The sequence below is a fragment of the Apostichopus japonicus genome, chromosome 6 (assembly GCF_037975245.1).
Source record: "Apostichopus japonicus isolate 1M-3 chromosome 6, ASM3797524v1, whole genome shotgun sequence".
Taxonomy (NCBI): domain Eukaryota; kingdom Metazoa; phylum Echinodermata; class Holothuroidea; order Aspidochirotida; family Stichopodidae; genus Apostichopus; species Apostichopus japonicus.
In genome coordinates this window covers 9,907,647-9,919,823 of record NC_092566.1, presented here as the reverse complement: position 1 = coordinate 9,919,823, position 12,177 = coordinate 9,907,647, and the positions used below count along the sequence as shown (strand labels likewise).

At 35.3% G+C, this 12,177-nt stretch overlaps 1 long non-coding RNA gene across 1 annotated transcript; it reads right to left on the bottom strand.

The window, feature by feature from the left end:
- Nucleotides 1–1,119: 1,119 nt before the first annotated feature.
- On the bottom strand, nucleotides 1,120–6,430 carry LOC139968936 (uncharacterized). Its single transcript, XR_011793592.1, has 3 exons — nucleotides 5,615–6,430; nucleotides 5,034–5,333; nucleotides 1,120–2,883 (listed from the first exon to the last, which is right to left on the bottom strand). It is a non-coding gene; the product is annotated as an uncharacterized lncRNA (long non-coding RNA).
- Between the last annotated feature and the right edge of the window lie 5,747 nt (nucleotides 6,431–12,177).

The window sequence follows — 12,177 nt, the reverse complement described above, 5'->3', positions numbered from 1 at the left end:
TTGCAGGGGCATATGATTTATGACGAACGTATTCACGCACAGAAAAATATGTCCATTGTCTCGTTTATAGTTTCTTTTCCAACGAAAACGTGCCGATTAATAAAAAACAAAAAACAAAACAAAGGGTACCCCTCTTCTAAGTTCTGTACATCAGTGCAGCGGGGGCCCCCTTTGGTCGGGGGCCCCTGGGTTTGCCCCGTCCGAGCCCATAGACGTTACGCCGCTGATCTGGAGGGTTTGTAAAGCCCAAAAATTTCTTGTGCGCTACGCGCCAACCGGTGGTGGCGCTCCGCTAAGATAGTCTTGCTGGCAGGTTTGCACCCCCACTTTCACAACTCAAATCCCGCCCCTGTTTACAACCTTACTTACAAACTATATCCGACTAGGTCAGAATTTCAATTACTTTACCGCTTGATCCCAATCGATCGTGAAGTTAGCAATTTTCTTCAGCAGAACAAATTTGGTGGCGCTATTAACCAACAACTACGCTACAGTGCCCTCTCTGACAGTTTGAGTAAGCACTCAGTTGAAACTCTAGGGCGTGTCCACTGTAGAATATGAACCACACAGTTGCATTTGGATTCCTGACAGGTTTCAGAATTGTACGGATTCTGATTGGTGTGAAATGTTAGAATGATGTTATAAAACTTACTGCTTCAACAAACGGAATATTCCGTATACCAACGGTCTGATTAAGGATCTTATACATCACACAATGCATGGATAACATATACCCAATCAGTCAGTTTTTACTTACTAAGTTTTCATTGATTGATAACAACACTAACCGAAACCGGCACGCATTGATAGCTGAGCTGGAGATTATGATAGTAATCACCTGCATTCATCAGTGAAATAAACAATGGATAAGAGATACTATGATAGATACATGGAAGATACAGTTCAGCTTGTATCCCTGCTACGAGAGGGACCATGGTGGGTTCATAATTACAATTCTTAAGTTAAATGTCATCATTAAATGATTTAAACGGTAACATTTGTTAGGCATACTATAGAGCAAAATTGCACACCTGATGTATTTCTTAAATGATTGATTGGTGTAAACAAGAGTGTTATTCCAATATTGCTTCTGTAAAATATTACTCATAACTCAACCAGTGTTGTATAGTTGATCTTTTGGGAAAACAACGAAAGTAATTAACAGAGTCTGTGTTTAATAGTAACAATTAACATGTCAAATGTTTATCGAAGAACTGAATAACAAGTAATGTAAAGCTATTGTTGCAAAGAGTAGATATAATTACACATAGAAACTGAAACGTTTATGATTTCACTGTAAACTCGTGCAGAACTCCGGAGACAAGAATATCTTTCGATAACCCAATTTTAAGGTACCGACTCAGAGAGTTTACAAATCACTTTCCTTTTATGAAAGAGAAACTAATTGGTCATCGGAGCACTGCGTTATGTACGCCTATTGATTAATTAAAACACAATTTTTTTTAAAACACGTATAGAAGAGTTCTGTATAGTTCTTACGGTGAAATTCGAAAAGAAAATCTATGAAGAAAAGGAGTGATATTGCCATGCAAGTCTAGTTAAAGTACAGGACAAGATAAATGAAGTTCTTAAAAAATGTACAATTTCATGAGTTTCCAGAATTACATAAATATGATTAAATATACAACTAGACCAGATCCTTTATAATACATGATAAAACAAGTACCAAAAATAAACGAAAACTTATACGGTTTCCTGTTGTAATTAGTACTCCTGTTTATATTGACAAGAAAAATTTAGTATTGAGAATAAATTGAAATATTTGGGATAATAAAGATATTATCGAATTCGCACATGGCATGTAAATATTCTAATTAAGTAAAACAGATATATATTAAGACCGTTCAGTTTCCGAGTTAACCCTTATCTAACAAGGCCCATGTCATGATCAAATGGAAATTATTTACAAATTTCAATTACTCAAACTCAAGTCACTTTTGACAACAGGAACCTACCCATTGTTGGAAAGGTATTGAAATGAGGTTTCCAAAATTATTACGTATGCAAATATGTAAATATGCAAATGAGTTTATTCTAGATACACTGCTTTGCTTTGCCCATTTGAAATGGTTTTTGATGAGATGTTTAAGACGTTTGATAGCTGGATGAGTTCAAGACATGTTATTTTATAAGCAAAATATAATTTCATGTTTGAAAGTGCGGGATATGACTGATTTATTGACGTTTAGTTAAATTTTCATTCGCGAATAAATTACAATATTTTACAGGCTACCAAATTAGGATTTACATCAAAGTCATGGTCTCCATGCTGGTCAAGGGCTCTTCTGGAGTGATAAGTAGAGGCTGTTGTGGATCCACGTCATCTTTGACACCTTAGTTATTGCTGTAACTGGAACAAGGGTCTAGTAAAAGGCTAACTAGTATGCGCACTAAAGGGTTGTACAGGCAATACACAAAAACTGAGAAAAAAATTGCTTTGACTTTAAATTTCTTATTGAAATTTTAAAAACCAGTTCACCGCCCCTCAACATATCTACTACCATGTTGACAACCTCCCTCCTAGTAACCTCCCCCCACCCTGCACTTTCCAGCTTACCTCCTTAGTATTGGCAAGCCCTGTAATATAAACTCATATAGATGTACATTACAACAGCATATACACAGTAAATAAACCTATAGTCACTAGTCCCTCCATAAATGTTGTGACAGTGAAATATACAATTTCCAACCAGTTCCAACCCTACTTGAAGTCCCCCCTCCCTCTATTCTTCTCTGTGGTGGTGGTAGGGGACCTATTGGTACCAGTGCCTTCGATGGTCGTTGTTCACCAGCAGTGGCAACATCTGCTTCGGGGTGAGGTGGAGGAATGGGCAGGTCTTCCTCTTCTTCTACAACCATATTCTGCAACCATAAATAAAGGTACAAAAAAAGGTAGGCTAAACTACACTAAATTAATATACAAGAGGGATAATTTTTCCCATGAACTTACCGTAAAGGGGAGGCATTTCTTAATCATCCCTGTCCCATTTTCGTTGAGTGTGTGTGGTCTAATAGGTTGATTAAGTTCGAATTTAACGCGGTGTGTTACTTCGGTGTCAAAACCTTTCTGGTAACGCTGATTCAGTTTTAATTCCGTTGCTAAGTAATATTCTAAGCTATGTTAAACAATCATTTTTACTTAGTGTTAAATACATAGGAACTTTACTATATGCACTTGCCTTCACTCGAAATTTATATTAACTCTGTTTTCCCTTGTAAATGGTAATTTTCCTTCGACACAATATATATATATATATATATATATATATATATATATATATATATATATATATATATATATATATATATATATATATATATATATATATATATATATATATATATATATATATATATATATATATATATATATATATGTTGAGACTAGTGGAACACTAGTAGTAGTTGTAACTCAGTTTCTCAGATATATATATATATATATATATATATTAAGAAAAACTCACGTATACTCTCATGTGAAATATTATTAGAAAAAAGGAATTAAACATAATTTAACCTTACTTTAGACACCGCGTTTATAAAACCCGCGCTCGTTAAAGAAAACGCAGGAAACCTACAGCCGTCTAATGTTATTGCTCACTAATATTGTGTCAAAAAAAAAATCATATCGTTTGCACTACAAACATTAACTCACTGCCGAATATTGACCCAATAAAATATCAACACAATTTTAAATGCACACGTTTTCAACTTATATATATACATATATATAAAGGAGTAATTACCAGAGTGCCGACATAAATAATATTAATGGTTTCATTAAAGACTTTAATACTTGGTCATGTTTATTTTAAGGAGCCGTTTAGATAATTTTGGTAACCAAATTGTATGGAATAACTCGGCAATTAGAATGAACAATAACATTTTTATTACAGGATCTTGGCACACTATGGCACACTATAGGTACTCTTCGTGAAGGATTTATTCTACGTCAACAACGAGGTCCATAGTTTCTTAACTTTTCGAATTAGATGTAATTTAGTTCGTTCACTTTTTACCCTTTATTTTAGTCTGGTGGTCGGTATCCCTCCCCTCTTACTGGAAAACGTTGGTAAACGTGAATAATGTTCCCCTTGAAGATGACACTAATTTGTATTACAGGTTATCCGGTATTCTGCATATGTCGCGTACCTTTTATAAGGAGGTGGTAAAGAATGTCTCTACCAAACCGACCGCTTGTCTTAAATGGGAAACCTCTTTTCAGTTTAATGAGGATCAAGAGAATGGTTCTTATTCCTTTTACAGTCATTAAGAGACAATAAAATTAAACTTTTTCAGAAGAGTTGTCTTGCATAGGATTCTGGGCACAAATTGGTTTCTTCATCAAATGAATATTAGTTATAATTCCAAGTGCACCTTTTGTGAGCAGGATGAAGAAAAGATTTATCATTTATTTTGGGATTGTAATAAAAGCAAGTAATTTATTTTAGATGTCGAACAATCTGTGATTGGTCAACAATTTATTTTTCCAAAGCAAGAGAATTGTTTCGGGCAGAAATTGTGCCTAAAGCACCCCTACAACTTTCTGAGTTTTCACCTAAAATGTTACAATTTTAAGAAGAAAGTTGAAGAAAAATAATTTTTTTATTTAGATTTAATAAATGTATGCTTCAAGTAAAACAATATCTACTAAAGTCTAAATTTCATGCACCAATTTGCTATACTAATTTACAACGCATTTACAAAATGCAATTTCTTATTTTCTTGAAGATCTCATCAATTGTTTATATCATTTGCATATTATGTTATTCAGCGTCTAAATCAATCCTGTGTAAAGTAAGTTATTCGTATGAGCTATGAATAAATATCATTTGACAATAAAAAAACTAATAAAAAATAACTTTGGCTTAAACTCAATCGAAAGCGTTCCTATGGCATATAGCTGAACGATAACATACGTAATACACTATCATTTTAAGAAAGTAAACTGTTTTTTTTCTGTGACTTTGCAACAGAGCTTATAAACATATTTCCAACTTAATTAACGTTACCTGTTGTTGTTATATTGTATCTGTCGACTATTTGTCCATGTTGTATACAGGTATAAAGACCAGCGTCACTCTCGTCAACATTTTTCAGTTGGAGAGTGTAGTTCTCTGCCAAAACCATGAGTTTGGAACTATCAGGATCGCTGCGTCGATATCCAATAAACACTATAGTATTATTGATACACCATATTACTAGAGACAAGTCCGTAACATTACAGTTTAAGGAAACTGATCCTCCGACATTAAGTGTAACAGTTTCCTCCAAAGCGTTCTTCTCACTGCACTGATCATTACTCGTCGTCGCTGAAGAGAATTCCAAAACAATTCTAAATTAGTAACCTTAATAAAATTCAGGTTGATTCAGTTTACTGGTGCTCCAATGTCATGTAATATATTAATTGATATAGAATCAATTTATTCGGCTGATAGATATGAGTTATGGTTAATCAATTAGTAAACATTAACCTAAATACACTGTAAAGAACTAAAGGTATTTCTTTATTTTGTTACCTTGATCGGGACAAGTGCTTAGTGTCCTCCAAGAATCATGCAGAATGTATTTCATTTAATTAATGTACACTTACTTTGAGCGGTATACATGCACAACACCAGAAAACACTGAATGGTTGTCAAGGACATTTTCTTTAGCTTTTCTTCACAAACTTTCCATGAAAGAATACCATTTGAGAAACAACGCTTCTTCCTTTTACAACAACTAACAACAGTGTATTGTAAGATATTTATCTACGTTATATTTTATACAGGAAAGTGTAAGGGGCGCCTGCTGAATTGAGAGCGCTCTTTGGCATTTGTAATGAAAAACAAAATTGTGTTCAAAACGATCACTTTGAATTTAAGGTGTTTGCGTCTATCAGATGCAAACTAGGCAAGGTTACAATAGTTTTTTTTTTAATCTTGGCAATCATTGAATAATTCGTGGTCGAATTCTGTGAGTACTTTTGAACACCGTTTTGTCATTTTCCGTAACTCTATTTTCTTCGGTATGTCGTCTTATTTTGGCACCTGCTGGGCGGGAAACACTTCAAAAGCAAAGAGAAAGGGTGTCAATGACATCATAAAACGGGCCGGGAGGATCATCAGGAAGGGTTTGTCGTCGGTGGATTTGGTTGAAGAGATTCGAGTGTGTTTCCTAAACATCATTTGGTTGTAAACATCATTGAAAGTGAATTGTTTTCACAGCATATAACAAACGCGTTAAAACAGATGGTACATTCTTGCAGCAGGCCAATTTTATTTAATTTCAGACAAGATATTGTCACGGAATTTATTATACAGATACGAGCGAAAATGACCAACATGGTATACAGTGTATGATAATTTATTTTCTCGCTATTTAATAAAGTTAGTTATTAATTATGCATGAAATATTCACATCACAAATATATGAATGAATCGCAAACTTTGTTTAAATGGATAGCATATTTAACGAAGATACGTAAACATTTGAGTAGTACAGCTTCTGTTTTTACATATAAACCAAGGACATCATAAAATTAAAATGATATGCTGACCTTTTGCGTTTCTATGGCTACATGTTCAGCTCAAACTTTTCTTCTATTTTTATATTGGTTTCATCACAGCCGTCCATGTGTCGCATTGTCCGCTAGATAGTTGTTCTGCATGAACCCTTCATGCGATCAATAATTCATTCATTCAAACGCCCAGCTGACGTCATCAGTTATGGACTGTCTATAGTCCAAGGACAGAATTTAATACAACATATGAACACAATTTGCGTCAAAACTAAAACTACATCACATTACAAATATTCTAATATTAATATTACTGTGTGGGTTTAATGTCTTTCATTTTAATCCAATAACATGCCATACACATGCTTTTATTTTTGTGCTATTTTGTCCTTTAATCACAAAACAAAACATGTTTTCAATTGTTAGTCAAAGAAAAGAACAATTCAGTGAAGTTGACAATAATCATATTTAAGTTCATTTCTCAATATGTGAAGTGCTGGTTTTGAAATGTGTGGTGCTGCTAAGTGAGATATTCACATATTCAATTATCATCCTCGACATATCGCACCTCAAACGATCTCAGATGGTGTTACAAATTTACAATTCACATTACCACCTCACATAACAATTAGTAGTTGCCACTTAACTAATTGTGCATTACAATTACTGACATGAAACACATATAGTTAAGTTATGAATGCTAAATTTGTTTCCTGTATAATAACCAATGACACAAAATATTATATCTCAAGTTCATTCACATTGCCCCTCCACTCCCCCCCCCCCCAAAAAAAATTCCTAGCAACAAACATTGTTAGTGTTATTGTAGAAAGTCAAATGTCCCAAAAACTGATATATTCGCAATACATTCACAACTCCTCAGTGGTTGAACTTCAGCACTTTGGAAAGAAGCATTTACCTTATTTTAACAATATGGTCCAAAATGACATACATTTGGCAGTTACCCTTTGTAAGCAGCAGCATACCAACTTTACGACCCATTACCTAATTATAAGCTTTGGTCTTATCCTGCTTTCAATAGGATTGAGCAATCTGCTTCGAGGAATCAATGCCTTTGAACTGATGCTGACAGATAAAAATAATAGAAAGGAAGATTGGCGGACAAACGGACAGATAAACGTTCACAAAGATAGATAGTTTGCTATAAAATAACTTACATTGCCTCTGCTAATATACCAAAATATTTACAACCTGTAAAAATATGTGTACTATTACATCAAGATAAGTAGTCACATGGAATATATAGTCATGTGCTTGGGAGCAACAACAAAAAATCTCCACGCAAGGAAGTTTAATATGGAACGCGAATATGGAACGCGAAAAGGGAAACCATATTTCGTTGTCTAAACTAAGTTTGTTGCTGTCTAAACTAAAGTTGTTGCTGCTGTTTTATCATGTTGTTGCTCAAACTTACGTTGTTGTCTACACTTATGTTGTTGTCTAAACTTACGTTGTTGTCTAAACTTACGTTGTTATCTAAACCTACGTTGCCGTCTGAAGTTGGTTCCGTTGTCTGCTTACGTTATTGCCCAATCACGTGATATAAAAATATGGGCTATTCGCGCGAAATTCAACTTGCGCTGTATACACGTCGTTAATTTGCTGACCAATTACGAAATAGTAAGATTGACATGTATCCCAACCCAATTACAAACCGGTAAACGCTCTCCACCATGCTACATACATGAGCTGACCCCGCCCACTTTGCTCCTCTAGAAACTTCCCGTATATGCGAAGAACAAAGGCGGCCTTGTCCACGGGACTGTTTACCTAAACCCAGGCAGCAAGAACCAACCCCCTGCGTACAGTAATCATATGAAGCCCATGTGGTAAAGCAATTGTTGAACAGCGCCGATAGCAACAACGTAAGCGCGAAAAGGGCAAACTGATTTCGTTGTCTAATCTAAGTTTGTTGTTGCCTAAACTAAAGTTGTTGCTGCTGTTTCACCATGCTGTTGCTCAAACTCACGTTGATGTCTAAAATTCCGATGTCTAAACTTACGTCGTTGTCCAAACTTACGTTAAACTTAGCAACGAAATCAGTTTGCCCTTTTCGCGCGTGCACGCGTCTATAACTTACGTTTAGACAACAACGTAGGTTTAGACAACAACGTAAGTTTAGGCAGCAACGTAAGTTAAGGCAAAAACGTAAGTTTAGGCAGCAACAAAAGTTTAGACAACAACGTAAGTTTAGACAACAACGTAAGTTTAGACAACAACGTAAGTTTAGACAACAACGTAAGTTTAGACAACAACGTAAGTTTAGACAACAACGTAAGTTTGAGCAACAACATGATAAAACAGCAGCAACAACTTTAGTGTAGAGTGTAGACAGCAACAAACTTACGTTGTTGTCTAAACTTGTTGTTGTCTAAAGTTTAGACAACGAAATATGGTTTCCCTTTTCGCGTTCCATAGAAATAAGCACATGCGTGATACAGGCAGGAACAATAGCTTAACGTATACAGCAAGATGGAGATTCAAAGGCTAGTTGCTATGGCATTTATGATTCTTATACTGTACCATGCGACGATGATCAGGATGCAAGCTTTTTGGAAGAAAATCGGAGGAGAAGACTTGCACTGTTCTTCGCCTAAACAAAACGACGCTGTTTACAACATATTTTACACATGATGCAAGTGTTTCAGACATAACTTACGGTAGCCATAATGGAAGAACAACACCATGTACGCAAGGTGGACTGAACCAAGGACAAATGCAAACTGGGATCCCATGCTGTCATGTTTCCTTGTTTAGGTATATGAGTTCTTTACTTCAGCAATCAAGTAGAACACAGTCGACGTAGAGTATTAACAAATAACATGTTATAATTTATTGCGTTACATCATGCTGTACAGGACAGATATATTGGACGACATGTCCAAGGTTACTTGTTGACAGATGGAGAGACAGGGTGAACAAGGACGAGCAGACGGCATGCTTTAACTTATATATCAATATGCAAATACACAGCTCATTAACATACAGGTGCACATTATATAATGTAGTGCATCGTTTGCACAGGTACATGTGAATGCATATTCAATAACATTACACATGCTTCAGCATTTAAACGATAAATCTTGGAAAAAGCATTTTTGCTTGTCAAGAAGGACTTTCTTTATTTTTGGAGATTTGCGTGGGAGTTTTAGAAAGATAAAACACCCGATTTCCGTCGAAGACGCGTTGACGTTGCAAAGCGTGTGGCAATAACACTATGGAGGCTAGCAACAAACGTAGAATTTAGAACGATAGGCTTAGTATTCGGAGTTGCCACTAGGGGCAGCCTGTGTCATAGCACACAATGTAACCAATGCTTTTGTGCTATCAGTATCTGCAATTCCCAACAGGCCAGAACGTTACCAATATTGTGAGAGTGCTTGAACTTTTAAGTGGTGATTTTCACAAGTAGGCGGTGCAATATAGATGGTACACGCATACCGATCATAGGCCCACCAGACATTAGCCTACTGCCGACTACTGCAACAGGAAGGGATACCACAGCATAGTCATGTAAGCTGTAGTTGAATTCAAGTACAGGTAGGTTATATGTGAACTTACATGGAAGCACCAGCTCCTACTTTAATTGTCATGTAAAGTAAAATTAAGGGAGGGGGATTTGCAGCTGCTTACACGAAAACAACAGATGGGGGGGGGGGGCACCTCTCATCTGCATACAGGCGTACGGAGATTATGGTGGTTGTTAGCCAAAAGCATTTGATATGGATAAATGTTAGGCCTAAATACTGAAAATGTCAATATGCATTTATGTAGGATTCTATAATGATGCATCAAGGATCATTCTACAAACCTAACATGATGCAAATGTTTCTGGATGAGATGAGTCCTGTATTTTGTTCTTTACTCACATGTATGAAGCATGTTCTTGTTTAAGTCTATCATTATAGTCAAATGATTAATAAAACAAACTCGATCCAGGCAAACATATATGTCATGCAAAATCTTGCTTTGATTCCATACTCTATGTTCTATTCACAGGTTCACAGATGTGTACAGTGTCCATGATGCCCCTCCGCTACTTTAAGATCACTGCAAAACCCCAGGGTTTATTTCTCTTTACATGATTTCCTCCCTGCTGTCCAGAAGATCACATCTCCAGTTATATATGTTTGGATCTATTTGTGTGGAATCAATGAAGATTTCCAAGTTTCAAGTTTATTTTCCACTTTCCATATATATATATAAACAGTAACAGAGTCAATGTGTAATTTACTCACATTATGATGAAATAACAATAAACAAAATACAAAATATGCTATAATGGAAGTGGAGGAACCAGAAGTAAGTAGAAACTTTTCGAGTCAGGACCCTTAACAAACAAAAAGAAAATTTCAAAAATCACATAAGTACAGAGAGAGAGTAAAGAGATAAGGAAAACCAGAGAAAAATATAAAGAGGAAGCGAAGAAAGGGAAAAGCAAATCCATACAAAGAGACAATACAACAACTCAGCGTGGGTGCCATGGTTTGTAATATTATTTAAAAGGTAATGCTTGAGTTTTCTTTTAAATGAGTTAAGAGTATTTGAGTTTTTTATATCTTGATCAAGTGAGTTCCACACTAGTACTCCGTACTTGGGTTTGACTGCGGGTACCGGTAGAGTGTTTATAACGAGTGTTAAAGGTATGATATTCTGAGTAACTACAATAGAAATTATTGAAAGCTATGGGGAGTGTACCTTTGTGAAATTTATATAAAAAATCCCATGTTGATAATGATATAGGTCAAAGAGAGTAAGAATTTTAAGCTCTTTAAAGAGAGGTGCAGTATTACATCTAAAATGTGTATTACACATATTACGAATGACACGAAGTTGTATAGTTTATATAAACTTTCAAGTGTTGTTCTGTGAGTACATCCCCACAGAACTTGAAGACTGTAGTTCAAATGAGGAAGCACAAGTGTGTTACAATGTTAAGAGTGCACTCCGGGGTAAAATGGTTTTTAGTCTATTCATGATGCCATTAGATTTTAAAATTTTATTACAGATATTATGAACGTGTTCTGTCCAATTTGAATTTTCATCAATTGTTATTCCTATAAAATTTGTATGAGGTGATGCTTTTATCTGTTGTCCATATAATACATTATACATTATATTACTCGTGTCATGAATTTTATTGTCTAATATCATAAGTTTTGTTTTCAGTATATTGAGAGATAATTTATTTGAATTAAGCCAGTCAGATATTTGATGAAATTCACATGCGACATCCTTAAGAGTATCGTTAATAATTTTATTTTGAAAAAAAAAAACACAGTAGTATCGTCCGCAAATAAGATAAAGTTAGATTTTCTGGACGAAAAGTGAATGTAATAAAGCTACTGCCAAACTGGACATAATTGTGACGATTTGTTAAATAACTTTTGAACCAACTATGCGTTGTACCGCGTACACCGTACGCAAGTAACTTATCCGTTAAAATATTATGGTCTATAGTATCAAATGCTTTAGAGAGATCTATGGAAATTGCGGCAGAGTAAGAGTAAATAAATTGTGAAGCTTGTGCATCCAAAGAGGTTCTCCTTGTAGAAGCTCCTTTGCAACTAAAACTGGCCTCTTTATGATACATGGCTGATTAAGTTAGCCAAGCCAGGCGGGCAAAACAATTG